Genomic DNA, 14862 nt, shown 5'->3' with positions numbered 1-14862 from the left:
CGTATCCCAGGTGTACAAAGGTTATCGATGTTCGGCTATTCGCACTCGATTCGCTTTAAACGAAGATAAATGCGTCTTATCCATATTTCACCTATGACCCTTTCTCTTATGGGATAAAGTTCCATTCGATTTCCTTTGTAATCGAAATATGTTATACATACAATTTGTATGAAAAGAATTGTTTTACTGCACTGATTGTGAGAAAAATTTCTGGTCGAAAATGGACAAAACAGAAAATATCATATTAATCAGAATTCTAGTTATCTCATGCAACAAATTATGATAGATACAACTAGAAAATTCTAATTTGTCCATTTTTAATCGAAATTCCAATTAATGCAGCCAGACTTTTTTCCAGTGTGAAATATTTAACAATTGAACTAAATACATATTTAATAATAATTTTGTTGAGATATGAAAATAATTATTATATAAGACACTGAAACTGATTATTAGAATATTAAAAAATATTGCAGCATTACTCACCATGCTTGAATTTTCTACGTAATTATTTTGATAACAATAAAATAATTTTTAAATCTATATTCTGGAATCAAAGTAATATAAATAATTACAAACAATTGAACGAAATAATTTTGCTTTTGTATTTTGTTTATGACGTTTTTTTTATGTAGGTCTTACCCGTGTTACTTTTTTGACCCCAGTCTTACCTAAACTTTTAGATATTTCAAAATTGTTCTTTCCATGTCCTTATAAATTGTGTTATTAGTTTGTCAATCTATTGAAATATCATACGTACATTTATATTATCGCCATGTAAAATCGTGAGAAACTAGTTTGTATGACAAAAAAATTTCTACGTAAGAATAATAATAATTGCGTCGACGAATACAGCATTTTTCGCTGCAAATACAATTTTGATCGAATACGAAATCGTATCGTTGATTTTTTGGTACGCAGAAATATCAGAAAACGCGTTGCCTATGTTCAACACACCAGTGCGTGAGCGGGACGTGACAATTTATGCCACGAATATTCGATGTGACATCCGAGCGGTCGACTTCTCCTGCTCCTTCTCCCCTTTCTCTCGTCGCGCAATTTGTGTGCTTTACCGGCGGTGTTTTGTGCCGGGGGAAAAAGCCGACGGGACATTATATTCCGGACGCTTCGCTTCTTCGCATCTCTTTCTTTCTCTCTCGCCCTCTTCTTCTCTCCTCCTCTCTCTCTCTTTTTCTACATCGCACAAAATATCGTATAATTTATGCACCCCGCGAGCTCGTTCATAAAACCCAAATATTTTAAAACAGGGTAAAAGAGCGGAAAGCGCGCTCAGCGGCTTCGCTTTCTGCGAGAAATGACGGTTGTTGCTGATTACGTAAAGAGGTGGGCTTACCAAGAAAATCGGAAACCTTTTGTTCGACAAAGGTATAAGAGACGTCTTGCGTCCGTTTTTCTTGCAACGTAAACTTTATAACTGAAAGAAAAAACGCGGTATTACGCTTCTTCATTTAGACAAAGTTGATTTTATGATGTTTAAGGAAATATATTTCGCGATTCTTTTTATCAGGCAACAGTACTACAAATCGTTGCTCGAAAGATCAAAGCTGAGCTTTTCTCTCTCAGCATAAATATTATACTTTATGATATTAATAATTTTAATTCTCTTTCATGTTATATTGTCATTCATGTTAATACTGTCGCAAAATGATGATGTGCTTCTAACAATGTTCTCGAACATTTTCACGGATATTATGACACTATTTGAAAAGCTTGATTTTTCTCAGAGATAAAACGAGAGAAAGAAGTCCCCTATAAATCAGAATAGGCCACGTTATTCGTGTGTAGCTAGTCAGTTTGAGGAAAATCCACCATTGTTTTCGCATTCAGCCGGCCGCTTTAACATGGCCCGTGTAATAAATATTCGTACTAGGATTACGCTCGGCAGGAATAATATTCCTCTTTGTGGATCTCGGCTCCTTTGTTGCGGCCTTTCGCCAACGTCGGTGGTGACGTCAACCACTGTCGACGTAACGAAGCGCCTTTAGAAATTGCCGTCTTTGTTTCGGACAACCCCCGTCAAAATTTCGAACAAAAGTTACTGATAAGGGTTCAAATTGTTATGATAACAAATATTCTTGCATATATTTATTTATAATCGAAATTTATACTTAACATTTTAAACATTTTATCATTGTTATCAGTTTATCATGATATGACATTAATTAAATCCGAAATTATAATTGTGAAGCATGTTCTACAGATAACGTTTACAATTTAACACGAATATTTTTTTAGTTTTTTAGTTTTCGAGATATGATTATATTAAACATTAATTTAAACTGATTCTATAATTTCACTTTGTCTGAAATCAAAGGATATTTATGTATATCATTTCGTCGCGATTTTCATCTTTAAGCTCTTATTTACCTACGACAGGAACTCCTCCTTTTCGCCCCCCACTTTTTTCGTCGAATAAAGCGATTCATTGCCTTTCTTGCGTTGCTTTTATCCGTTTACAAATGACTGGGCGTGCCTCGTTTATTTGCGGGAGGCAAACCCTAGACGAAAAAGTTTATTCATCAAGAAAGGACTAGTTCGCCAAGTGGTCGACTTTGTGACCATAAAGACCATGGAAAACTTGTATACAGTCTATATGGCTTGTATCCAAGGCACTTCATTCGAATTCATTCTTTCTGCCATGTGTAATTATCTTTCAGATTATACATGATGTGTGATTGTTACAATTCGAAAAATTGCGTTCAACTTCACAAAATTGTCTTCACTTCTAAAAATAATCCGATATTGTAAAATATTCTTTTAATATTTATTATATGATAATTATATTTCCGATTAATAATAATTATGCAATATAATAATACAATTTTCAGATATTATCAGAAATTATCAGAAAGAATAATATGAATGAAGTATCTTGGATACAAGCTATATAGCCTACATACAAATTTTCCATAGTCTTTATAATCACAAATGTAATATAATTATAAAATATTACAATTCTATAATTATATTATACTGTTAACAAAGTATAAATATGAATTTTCTGAAAATCATTATTTTAATAATTGTACTCCGGCAGAGAGATATAATCTGTTAAATGTGCATTTTACAATCTTTCTTTGTATACGTAAATTTAATTGATTAAGCACACACGCCTGTTTTCACATGTTTCAATAGAACAGAAAATGTAATATAAGCGATGCGATAAACGTAACATTTATTGATAATATTATTTATATAAGAAATGGACGAATATAGTTGCGAGAAATAATTATCGATTATATATACGACGACGTTTAGCGATACTGTGGTTACGAGAAACTGGCAAACAATTTCCCATGTAGTTAACTTCATAGTTGCGGTGAAATTTTTTTCATTATTTCAGACGCAGCCCGCGCATATTCAACGCAGACTGGAAACTCGCCGTCGTAATACCATGCCTGCGTGCTCAACTATTCTAACAGCCGACGGTCACGAATCCCCACCGTTTTAAAAGGCCTTCATCCGTGTAAAAGCCTCGGTGATTCGGCGCTAATTATGAGTAACGACAGCTTTTAACGCGTCGCAGCACGCCAACTTGCTTGGCCGTTCTTGCTTGCAGGCCTTCTCTTCTCGAAGCATTTCTCAAGCCTGAGAAACAATGCCATGGGCTATGCACGAAGATATCATGATAATTAACAACGATGCCGCGATATACAGCTGGTGCAGGTGAGAATTGGAATAAATTTGTAACAGTGACGATTTCCTGCTTGATACAAGTAGCGTCGATTGTATCGTAAAGCAGGCTCTATTAATCTCAGTTGCATGTTAATGCTATTATATTAAGGAAATTCTTATGTTTTTTTTGACAAGTTTTGTATAATATAATACTTAACATGAAATCATTAACTCGGGGGAAGACTTCTTTTATTTTGTATTGCATTGACTCTTATATTGAGCACATTCTTCCTATTGAACTTTTTAATAATATTTATATTTATAGATTTTTTGCCATATAGTTATTTCTTTTTGCTTTTTTATACTTACTTTTTTTAAAGTACAGAAAAAGAAAATCTTATAAAGAATTATTATTGTAAAAATGTAATTATTATATAAAATGTTTTATTATTACAAAAATTCTCAATAAATATATTCCAAATAGTGTACTCAATATTGGTTTAAATTTACAACCTTCTAATTTTATTAATTTATGCGTAGCCTAATTGAAATAATTCGAAAAAAATCACTTTTCATTTTACTTTATTCACAACTAGACATATTAATGGATTGCAATATCATTAGAAAATGGTATTTTAAGTTTTCAAAAATATATATATTATATTAATATGTGCATATTAACTATAACTTAATATCAAGAAACATTAAAAATATTCAAGAAAAAAGATGCGTCATCGTCTCATTATCCCTGTAAGGATTAAAATATTTAGTAAAATATATCTTTCGAGTGAATTGTTATTTTTTTATCGTATATATGTCATTTTGGATGTGACGCATATGCAAACAATTGATATTCAAGTAGCAGATACGAGATACGACACGTGCTCGATTCTATAATGCTCAGGAGGATTGAACTATTCGCCACCCACGCTTATAACATAACTCTAAATGCAAAGGCGATCGTCTTCGGAGCTTATGGGATTCCACAATTCAGACTATCGTACGATTGATATACGTTCTGGCAAAGGTCCACCGTAATCTCTGGATCGCGATTAAGTTAATGCTAGTTCTCAGTATCATAATTTGCCCGTGTAAATGTAGAATTATCAATTCTTGTGGTAGCTTTGATTATCTCTTGATGTATCATCTTGATATTATTTGGATTTTGAACAATTGACAATTATTAAAAGCACAAATATTTTTAAGATATCATCATTAAAATATAATTAAAATATAATTATCCAGAAGTATATTGACGCTAAAGAAAAAATAGTTAACATTTGCGGGCTAACTCGTGGCATACTTAAAGTTATCTTCATCAGTCTGCTTACTTCTTCTCGGGTGCCTATTCAGTTTGCTAAAAGCGGTTCCATTACGTCCTTCGCGAAGGCAAAATCGCCAAAGCAAAACGGAGAGAGTATTGAAAGAAAGATTTTGTATACGCGCCACTTGAGAGTTCGCCTTTCGGGACGGTCAAACGGCTCGCAGTCCAAAGAACAAACTTGAGAAGGGTCAATCGAAGGTCTAATCCGCCCCTGGGCTTTGAAATGAGGTACACCAGTCCGATAGAATGGGGGGTTTCGCGGCTCTCTCCCCCCGGCCCGATCACCTTCCTCCGTACCCATTCATACACGGGGCCAGTCAGCAAGTTTGAAATTACATCGGCTAACGAACCACCATCTCCGTCCTTTTCTCGACAATGTTTTCCCGCTTCCGCCCTCCTCCCAAATCCATTTCTCTCAGCTTGTACCTGTTTCGGCGGCGGAGGGGAAATAAAATTTCTCGATCGCAGTCGGTCCACTGAGGATCCTCCATGGCGGAATTCTTCTTCCTCTCGGCCATCCGCATCGCTGCGGATGAAAACTCCTAATAATGTTTGCTCCTGTAAATCGCGGTAAGATTTCCGCAGAGAAACGCTGACCACGATTTACCAACGAAAAGTAACGTGCTGGTGGAGCTGCTTTCTTGCGCTGCTAAGACTCATCCTTCGTCTTCATCTTGCTATCTACCAACTCCAGCAAAGGAAAGAGCTTCAGCCGCGTTCTTCCGTAAATCGTAGTAGAATCTCCAATAAAAGTGGATTTCCGAGTGTTTTCTTGTGGTAAAATCGACGTATGTAATTTTCCGGATAAAAAAATGTGAGATTTATCAAGAAGTTTTAGATATCTTTAACGCTATTTAAATGAGACAATCCCGCGCTGATTATAATAAATATATAATATTAATACTTTCTCTTTAACATGTTAAAGTTATATAAATATATAGTTATATAGTTATATAAATATAGCCATGTAAGTATTTTCAAAAGTATTACGCGCTTTTTCTTTCGGTGACATGTTACAACAGCACGTCTGGAGCATCTGAAGATTACAAAGAATCTTTAACATGTTAAAGTTATATAAGTATAGTCACTTTAACACATTAAAATTACATAAATACAGCCATTTTATTATCGCCAGTAGATATTCGGAAAGTTATTAACCGTGCTTATTCTTTCGGCAGCGTATCACAACAGTACGTTCGAAACATCCGAAGATTACGGTAGATAGAAGATCGTTTTGCGGTTTCTGCAGAAGAAAAGAAACGACGCGAAGGTACTTTCTTGTGGTTTCAACGATCGAACTTCCTGCCGCTCCAAGGAGACAAGAGTATAAGGAAGGAGACATTTGTTCTCTCGATGGTAGCAAGCGAACGCGTGTAGAATGATCGCTACCATATAAACCATACAACATATATCAGAATATATGGGCGATGCATGCGACTTATGTGTATGTGTACATGTAAGCGGCCCGCTCCTCAGTGCTCGCGAATCGCTAGCGAGATCGGCGAATGTCCTCGAAACAATTTATGCTGTTGGGCGCGCGCCACGTCCGACGTGCCTTATCTGGACGCGCGTCGCGCGCTGATAAGACGGCGAACGGTTTCGCACCGGATGGCGCGGGAACACAAAGGGGAAGGACGTGACGTAAGTGCATGTAGGAGCGCCTCTTTATCCTGTCGTCGCCAGACACGTCCGCGATTCATATATACGAACAGGGTGAGTTTCCCTCCGGTGAGAAGGGAAACACCTACACACGCGATAAAAGCAAGGGAAAGCGACAAGTATCTCTTTTACGCAAGCCCGTCAAATTTTTCACAGCTGTTCAATGATGAGAATAATTTATATATCCAAGGCATCACATATATCTCAAAAGGAAAGCATAGTTTTGCTGAAATATCTGAAAATTTATTTAGATACAGGCCTAAAAATAATTTTGTTAAGTTATCAAAATAATTAGGATAATGTTATCGTAAAAAGTTTTTCCACCAATCAGCTTGCGTATTATATAATTATTTTGACGATCTAAATGACGATGAATTTATTTTCTGTATCTAATTAAATTTTTAGATATTCTAGCAAAACCGTTCTTATCACGCATTCAGAGAAAAACACAGTGATAGCAACTATAAAAGTGACCATTATATAAGTTTCACATGTATCCATTTAAAATTAATGTGTATACAGTTTTTTTTAAAGAAACTATTTTATAGTTTATTGTAACTCTAAAATACAATTTATTCAATTATAAACATTAACTTTAATGGTTGTCATCTTTATATAATTTATATATAAAGATATAATTACTCTCATTATGTTTTCCTCTAAATGCAGTTATATCACGTGTTTTAATATTTTATTGATTAATTCGAAATTATAATTCGATGTAGAAGAATAATCATTAGAAGATGCATGCAAAAAATATTGTAAACAATTAAACAATTTTACAGAATAAAAGATCGTGCAATGTAAATAATACATTTATTCATTGGATGAAGACGAATGTGTTAATAAATTCATTGGGAAAAAGGGAACGAATTAGAGTCACGTAAATCTCATGCGGTATCGAGCGTGACGCGACGCACAGTCGACTGAATACCTAGACAGTATCTGGAATGTGTGTGCCAAATATAGAATGAACTACAGTGGCGTACGTTACAGACTGTCCGCTGCTCGCGACAACGTCATGCGCGCACGTCGCATTAAAATACCTAATTAAGGCGACAAAGTACATGCCTGAAATTAGTTACGCTCGGCAACCCGTCGCTCGGCCTGTGGATCTTCGAGACGTGCTCGGGCCAAAGAAAAGTTAACCGCGCGTACACGGTACCCGTCGAGGATAATGAAGAAGAAGGGACTACGCAGTGTTGGACTCAGAGACTCATGGAGTCCACGAAGAGTAGGTTTGCGCATTGAGGAAGGGTTGCTCAGTCTGTACGTGTAGCCGCATTCGAACATCTGAGCGCGGTTAGTTGCGGTACGGATTAACGGTTACGGATAGGCAGGATTCGGCTTTGTCGGAGCGAGAGAAGGAATGGATACACGCGAATAGGGGAGAGATCGAGGAGGAGAGGTAGAGAGAGAGAGAGAGAGAGAGAGAGAGAGAGAGAGAGAGAGAGACGGACAGAAGAGAGACCGCGGCCGGTTTAAATGCATTCGTATTTGCATTTACATCGGCTCGGCTAGCGGATAACACGACCGTGTGCGACCAAATTGCCACCGCGCGAGCGACGGGCGTACCGCCGAGCGCACGCGGTGGATTCCTCGGAAATAATGCCGTAAATAAAACCACGCGTCGCTCTACCCGCAGCTACGAAACCACTCGCTTTGATTTTTTCGGTTCGCCTCTTCGATTTTTCTGCGCGTGTGTGGTACCAGGAGGAAAGTACATCGCGCGACGGGACCGTGTAATCTACGGGAAGTCTCGCGCCGCACCACGCCTACGGCTGGACGAGCACACACGCACGCACGCACGTTCGCGCACGCAGGCATGCGAGACGCGTGCAAATCCAACGGAGACGAAAGAATACGATAGCGCCAGGCTACTTCGGAGTGCCCGGAGCGCATCCGGCGTACTAAGCGATAATACGGTCCTACACAATAGAGCGAGGTCTTTCACTGAAGAACTGCACATGGTGGAGTGATACAATGCAATCGGTGAGTAGAAGTTCCATCTTAGTAGTTTGTGCATTTTGATTATGGTCTTCGGAAGAAAGGAAAAGTGTAAGTCTAATTTAACGAAAGGGATTCTTCAGATTAGGCGATTCTTTAACTGGATTCAGATATATAAAAACTGATATGGTTCTATTTATTCTCCTCATTAATATTTTTATAAAAGTTACATTATAAAAGTTACATGCTGAAGTTAATCAAAATGTTTGAGCAAAATTATCAAATAAATTCGATATTAAATCATAATATAATAAATGATAAAGGAAGAAAATAAAGTCACATACATGAAAGCATTAATTTTTTTATTATGGTCTTCGAAAGAAAAGTGAGAGATGAGGATTGGCAAGACAAGGATTGACGAGATTTCATTAAAGGATCATTTTATGTAAATGACAATAATCGAAAAATCCAGTGATGCCTTTTTTAATGAAACTTGTTATATCTTTTTTTTTTTCAAAATGTAATACAAACTTAATGTTAGATAAAAGATACTTTAATACTCACGTGAAAATATAGAAAAAGATATTTTAATTCGCTCTCGCGATGAAACTGTCTGAAGAGCCTGATGTGGAAACAATGAGAGGAAATGAAATTTCTACGGTAGATAAGGTTCACCGGTATCTATTTATCTATCGAGTCTTCGATCGGACAGAAAGAGAGCAGGAGAAACAACTAAAATACAGACGTCCCAAAAGAAGCAAGGCGGAAAGACGACGCACTCCGAATGCCCGAAATTAAAACACGAGCCGGGGTATCTGGGGAACCGTGAATAGTTTTATTGAAGAAACGCAGTCGGAGCCACGCGAATGCAAATACAAATAAAACGCATAAAGTATTGCCCGAAGGCAGACGGGAAGAAATTGTTGCCTCCCAATCCATTAGACAATCTATTAAGTTTCGCGACAAATAAATACGAAAGAACTCTTCGATGAAGCGGGATTAAGATTCCTTTCAAATTTATTATGTGTATCTCTTTTGTTAAACTCAAGATAATTGACACTCGCTGCTCTTCTTTATATCTTTTATATAGCAACTTTCCTTCATGATCTGAAAAGTACTCTAGTTTCTTTCGAAGAATAAATCTTCTTTTCATCTAATAAACTCCCTTTTAATCCTGAAAAGAAATTTAAAAGCTAAATTGGCGCTTACTCGTTCTTTCGTTCGCCGAGTAAAACATGAAGTTGCACTCTTTTATATTTTCCTTCATCGACGGCGACAGCTTGGGATGAATCCTGAAGAGACGATCTGTCATTGGATGGATGATCCAGCGGTAAAAATCAAGATGTCTAGAGCGAATCGGTCGCGTCCTATCCACCCAGAAGATCAAGCGGATCTGGCTCGAACTGACCCTTCTCGAGGACTCCGATACACGAGGCGCGACGTGTCCGCGTCTGAAGTAACAAGAGCGTTATCGAGAGTCCTCTCCCTCTTTGTCCTCTTATGGAAACGCGTCCGTGCCTCCTACACTCGTAACGGAGGGTGTTTGCTCCTTCTCGGCTTCTTCCTTCTCGCCTCTGCTTCTCCTCGTCGTCATTCTCGCCGACCAAGATCTAACCTGGATCCGATAGCGAGGTCGACAACGATATCGATACCGCTGGTAACAAAGCCAGCGATTTATGGTGGCGATTTATTGCCGTATTTATAGCGACTCCCTAAGGTCTCTCCCGCCTTATAGTCCGCCGTGTACGATGTCGTCTAAGTTCGCACATAGTGCGGTCGAGTTCCATGTGCTGTGCTTGCGATAAAGGAAACGATTTTTGGAATGCTTAGCCACGAATCAGAAATCTTATATTCCTCCAAGTTTTTAAAAACAACACGAATAGAAGAGATAGAAAAGCTTCGGAAAGACAGAAACACGAAAACATTTCTGCAACTCGATATCTTTCTATATACACGATAAAAGTCATTGAGCCGTTATTAATACATAATACGAACATTCCGCCGGTGATCGACGAACGATATGTGCATCGACGAATTATGCGAAACCACGATGAATTATCGGCATCATTGCGGTTAGCAGCGCTGTAAATGGAGTATGCGCTCGTAGAGATAGATACGCGGCCATTCATTAAATTTAATGCGCGTATGGTCGGCACATATCAATTCTCTACTTGCATTTAATATGTGAATTCAATTTATGTATGACACATCACGGAGTGACCTGCAGTGCGCCTCGCAAAATTTCGAGGCGTGGCTATTACGCGTTTCACAATTGTCAACTGTGTATGTAACATTCATCATCCCTTTTTAAGCCTCGAAGTTCCATAACAACAGAGGTTTAAAGCGATTTTGTTTTTGACAAATATCGGGATGTCACTGTTACATCGTGGACGATTTGTTCTATTTCGATATATGATTTCGGCCGGACTTTTTTTGCCGAGTGTTGCCCGTCGTGTACATTCTCACCGGTGGATGATGTTTGGTGGTCGTGTAGCTGGACGATGGTCGATTCTTCAAAAACCGGAACTAATCTCCGCGGTACGATGGTCGGTCCTTCACTGTCAGCATCTCGGGAATGCGACACTGAAGCACAAGACTCGCCAGACGTTTCTTTCGATGTTTGCTCCTCTCCCTTCATCTATCAATATCAGATAATAAAACTTCTTCCAATTCTTCGTTCTTCTGGCTATCACATCTAACGCCAAACCCCGAAATAGAATTGCGACAAGAATGAATGTGAGAAGTTATATGAAAAGAACAATTTTGCTGAAGTATCTAAAAATTTAGTTATAGATCTGAAAATTTGTTTAACTATCGAAATTATTATGTAAAATACTCAAGATAATATAATGAGCAAAAGATACGAATAAATCTCTTAACGGCATAAACCACAACGCAAGATGTTCGTAGCGAAAATTTTTATATTTTAATCATATAACAATTGGAAAAATAAACGTTTCGACCTTAAATTAGGTCATCTTTAGTATTAAAAAATTACAAATTCGGAATTACGCATATAATACAATAATACGCATAATACAATATCGCAGAATAATATAAAGAGTTTAAAATACCGAGTTATAAATTGTAAGAAAAATTTTTTCCCAAAATGATAATGTACATAACAAGTTATCATTGCTGAGTTAAATCTTCCAATTACTAGCGACAGAATTAATCTGATTGAATTTTAATAATTGACAATTTAACAAGATTATATACGATATAATATCCGACTACCTTCTCTTTGAAGATTTAACTCATTAAGAGATTTACTCGCTTTAATATTTGACCACGTATTAACACAAAAGATTTACATTTCAACAATCAGCTTGAACGTCCTACTGCCCACATAATTGTTTTCATAATCTAACAAAATTAATTTTAAATCTGTACCTAATAATCCATGTGTCGACTCCATGAATTTTTTGCGATTCATAGCCGAAAATACACTACTCAACAAAAAATAGAAAACACTTTAGAACACGTTCAAAATTGCGCAATATTCAGAACATCGCAACTCGATGAAAAATTATCGCAGATAAAAAATCAAAAAAGCATTTGAAGCTTGAAATCTCTACTTTCGAAATCGAATTTCAGTAATTGATATTTTAATCCATCTGATCTTTTAGTCTGAGCTATACGAATGCAAATGGATATCTGTCAAATCTGAAAATTTTGTACAAATTTTATAAAGGTCTATGACGTGAAATAAAATTTACACAAAAATGTGTTTATTTACGGCAGTCGAAAGAGTGAATCTTTACTTTCAATTTGCTTTTTATTGAATGCTGTACGATATTTTTATTCGCCGAGAACGTTGAAGCAAAAGTGATTTTTGCTTAAACGTTCATCAACTCGATATAAAATTATATTTTATACAAACGAAATAAATAATGTAATATGAAGCAGTCTATTAGATTGTATCTATTTTTAAAAATAGCTCTCTAAAAATGACCCTTAAAAAGGGTTATGCATCATTGGTATCGTTATCTAAGCCTAATAAATAACTTGCTGAAAGTCTCCAGTAACTTTTTCTCGCCATTTTCTGTATCGTATTTTATAAAATATGATTCTGACAAATATTATTCTGACTATAATATTCTGATTATAAAATATTATTTTGACAAAATTATATCGCAACTATATAATTCTGAATTATTCAAACGTATTCATTAATTCCAGAATTATTAGATTATCACTGTTCATCGTGTTATGAAATTTTAAAACCTTATTGCAATACAGAAAGAATTGAAGATATAATTAACAAATATAATTTGAATTCTCATCGCGCTTTTTACTTCCAAAATTGGCTCGAAAGAGTATAAAATGTCGCTGATAAAGCAGTGAATAAAAAACCAGGTTGGTTCGAATTAGTATGCACACGCACGGAACTTTAAAGTTAAAACCGGTACGAAATTGCATTTGTGGAACGATGAGAGGCGTGCTGGCAATTTGTTAATTCGAAACATCGTCCGGTGAAGGGGACGGGCGGCATGATTGCGTCATTAACAACGAAAAAGCCGACGACGGATGGTTCAATGTAGCGATATTACATTTTTAAAATTACATGACCAATCGAGGATCGTAGATCGAAAGGACATGTTTATGCATGAATTCACCTGTTAAAATGCGACGCATACTGACACAATTTATGTTTGATAATTAATGCTATTTTGAGATAGAGGCGTGTGGAAATGAAAGCGAAATGAATAGCATTATTAGCACGGCGCACATTCGTAACGGAGCAATCAGAAATCCGAATGAACCATGTCTCTTGATGTAAAAATAATTATCAGGCTATTATATTTCCAAATTTTGTATATAACTGTGAAGTAACGATGTCTTTCGATGATACCATATTCGTTCTGTTGATTGCCGCTCGGCAATCAGGAATTTTGTTGAAAACTCGAGCTGACAGAAACAAGAATGCAGAATCGTACGCTGAGAGAAAGTTGAAGAAGGAATGCTGACGATCTCGCGCGTCGAGATTTTAAGTCGAGACATGCATAAGATTAAGAAACAGGAGAGTGATTTGTTAATACGATGAATTGCAGCATCATGCAGCATCAGACGCGAAGAAAAGGTATCGCCGGAGGAGAAAAAGAGAGAGAATTGAGATTCAGCATGCTGGCCGGATACAAACCAGGTAATCGTCTTTTGATTCAGCCTTAAGTCATGCATCATGTCGACCATGCCTCGTTGCATCGAAACGATCTAGTAACTAGAGGTTTTACTGTTAATTCGCACGATTGGCGATTGTAGAAATGAAGAACACAACGATAAAGAAAGAGAAAAGGGACTATTGCGACATAATGACACAGGGCCTTAAGGGTAAACCAATTGAAGCTATTCATTCTGATGTATACATGTTTCTAAAGAAAGATACTAGTAAAACGTGAATTTTTCTTCTTCGTCTGTTCGCACAACTAAGTTCAAAGGTTAACTAACAACTTCCTTGACTTAAACGCTACTTTGAAACTTCGATGTTCTCAGCTGTTACCCGACAATACCCTAAGAGCGTAATTACATGATACAGCTTTCAGCATAGCTGTTGTCCAAAGCCATATTGATTTGAGGAAACTTGAGGAGATACTGATTTAATCAGGATTAAATATAATCAATGTCGACAGCAGTATGATCATTATAAAAATATCTTCAAAAAAATTATAAGGAAGTTACTGTATTTTTCTTTAATACATTTTTTTTAATACAGCTATATAAATTATTTCATTATAATTAAAATTGAATAAAATATTTTATAACTATTACATTTTTAATTGGATACTAAAAAGTTAATGTAAGTGTCGTAAGACACGTGAATTGTAAGCGCCGCGGCCGAACGGAAAGTTCTTACGATTTTACGTGACAGCGACGCTTGCTTAACGGACGAGATTGCGGCGATTCTCGTCCGTGCTGTAAACTTCGGTTAATTAAGCGGGATTTAATTCAGGGTGCGGGGTGCGGAGTGCGCGTCGCGGCCGGGGGCCAATTTTCCGCGAATCGTCATTTATCGAGGCCGGCCTGCAAGGGTTATGCAAATTACCCCGCTGGCATAATTCAGCACCGCCGCGCCGGCAGCTCGCCACTGCGCGAATTAAAGCCGGGCGTTCCCATGCAAATGCCTCGCGTAGATGGCTGTGGTGTGTCGTTCCGGTTCGAAGGAAGACAAGAGCAAATCAAGACATTGATACTCCTTTATCGCCACGAAAGGAATAGAATTGCGCGCTGAGCAAATTCGCGAGGCTCGAACTATTTCATTGTCTCTGTACACACTCGTTTCTTCAACGACAATGATA

Source organism: Atta colombica, unplaced genomic scaffold (assembly GCF_001594045.1).
Source record: "Atta colombica isolate Treedump-2 unplaced genomic scaffold, Acol1.0 scaffold33, whole genome shotgun sequence".
NCBI classification, from domain to species: domain Eukaryota; kingdom Metazoa; phylum Arthropoda; class Insecta; order Hymenoptera; family Formicidae; genus Atta; species Atta colombica.
This window is presented reverse-complemented; position numbering follows the sequence as displayed.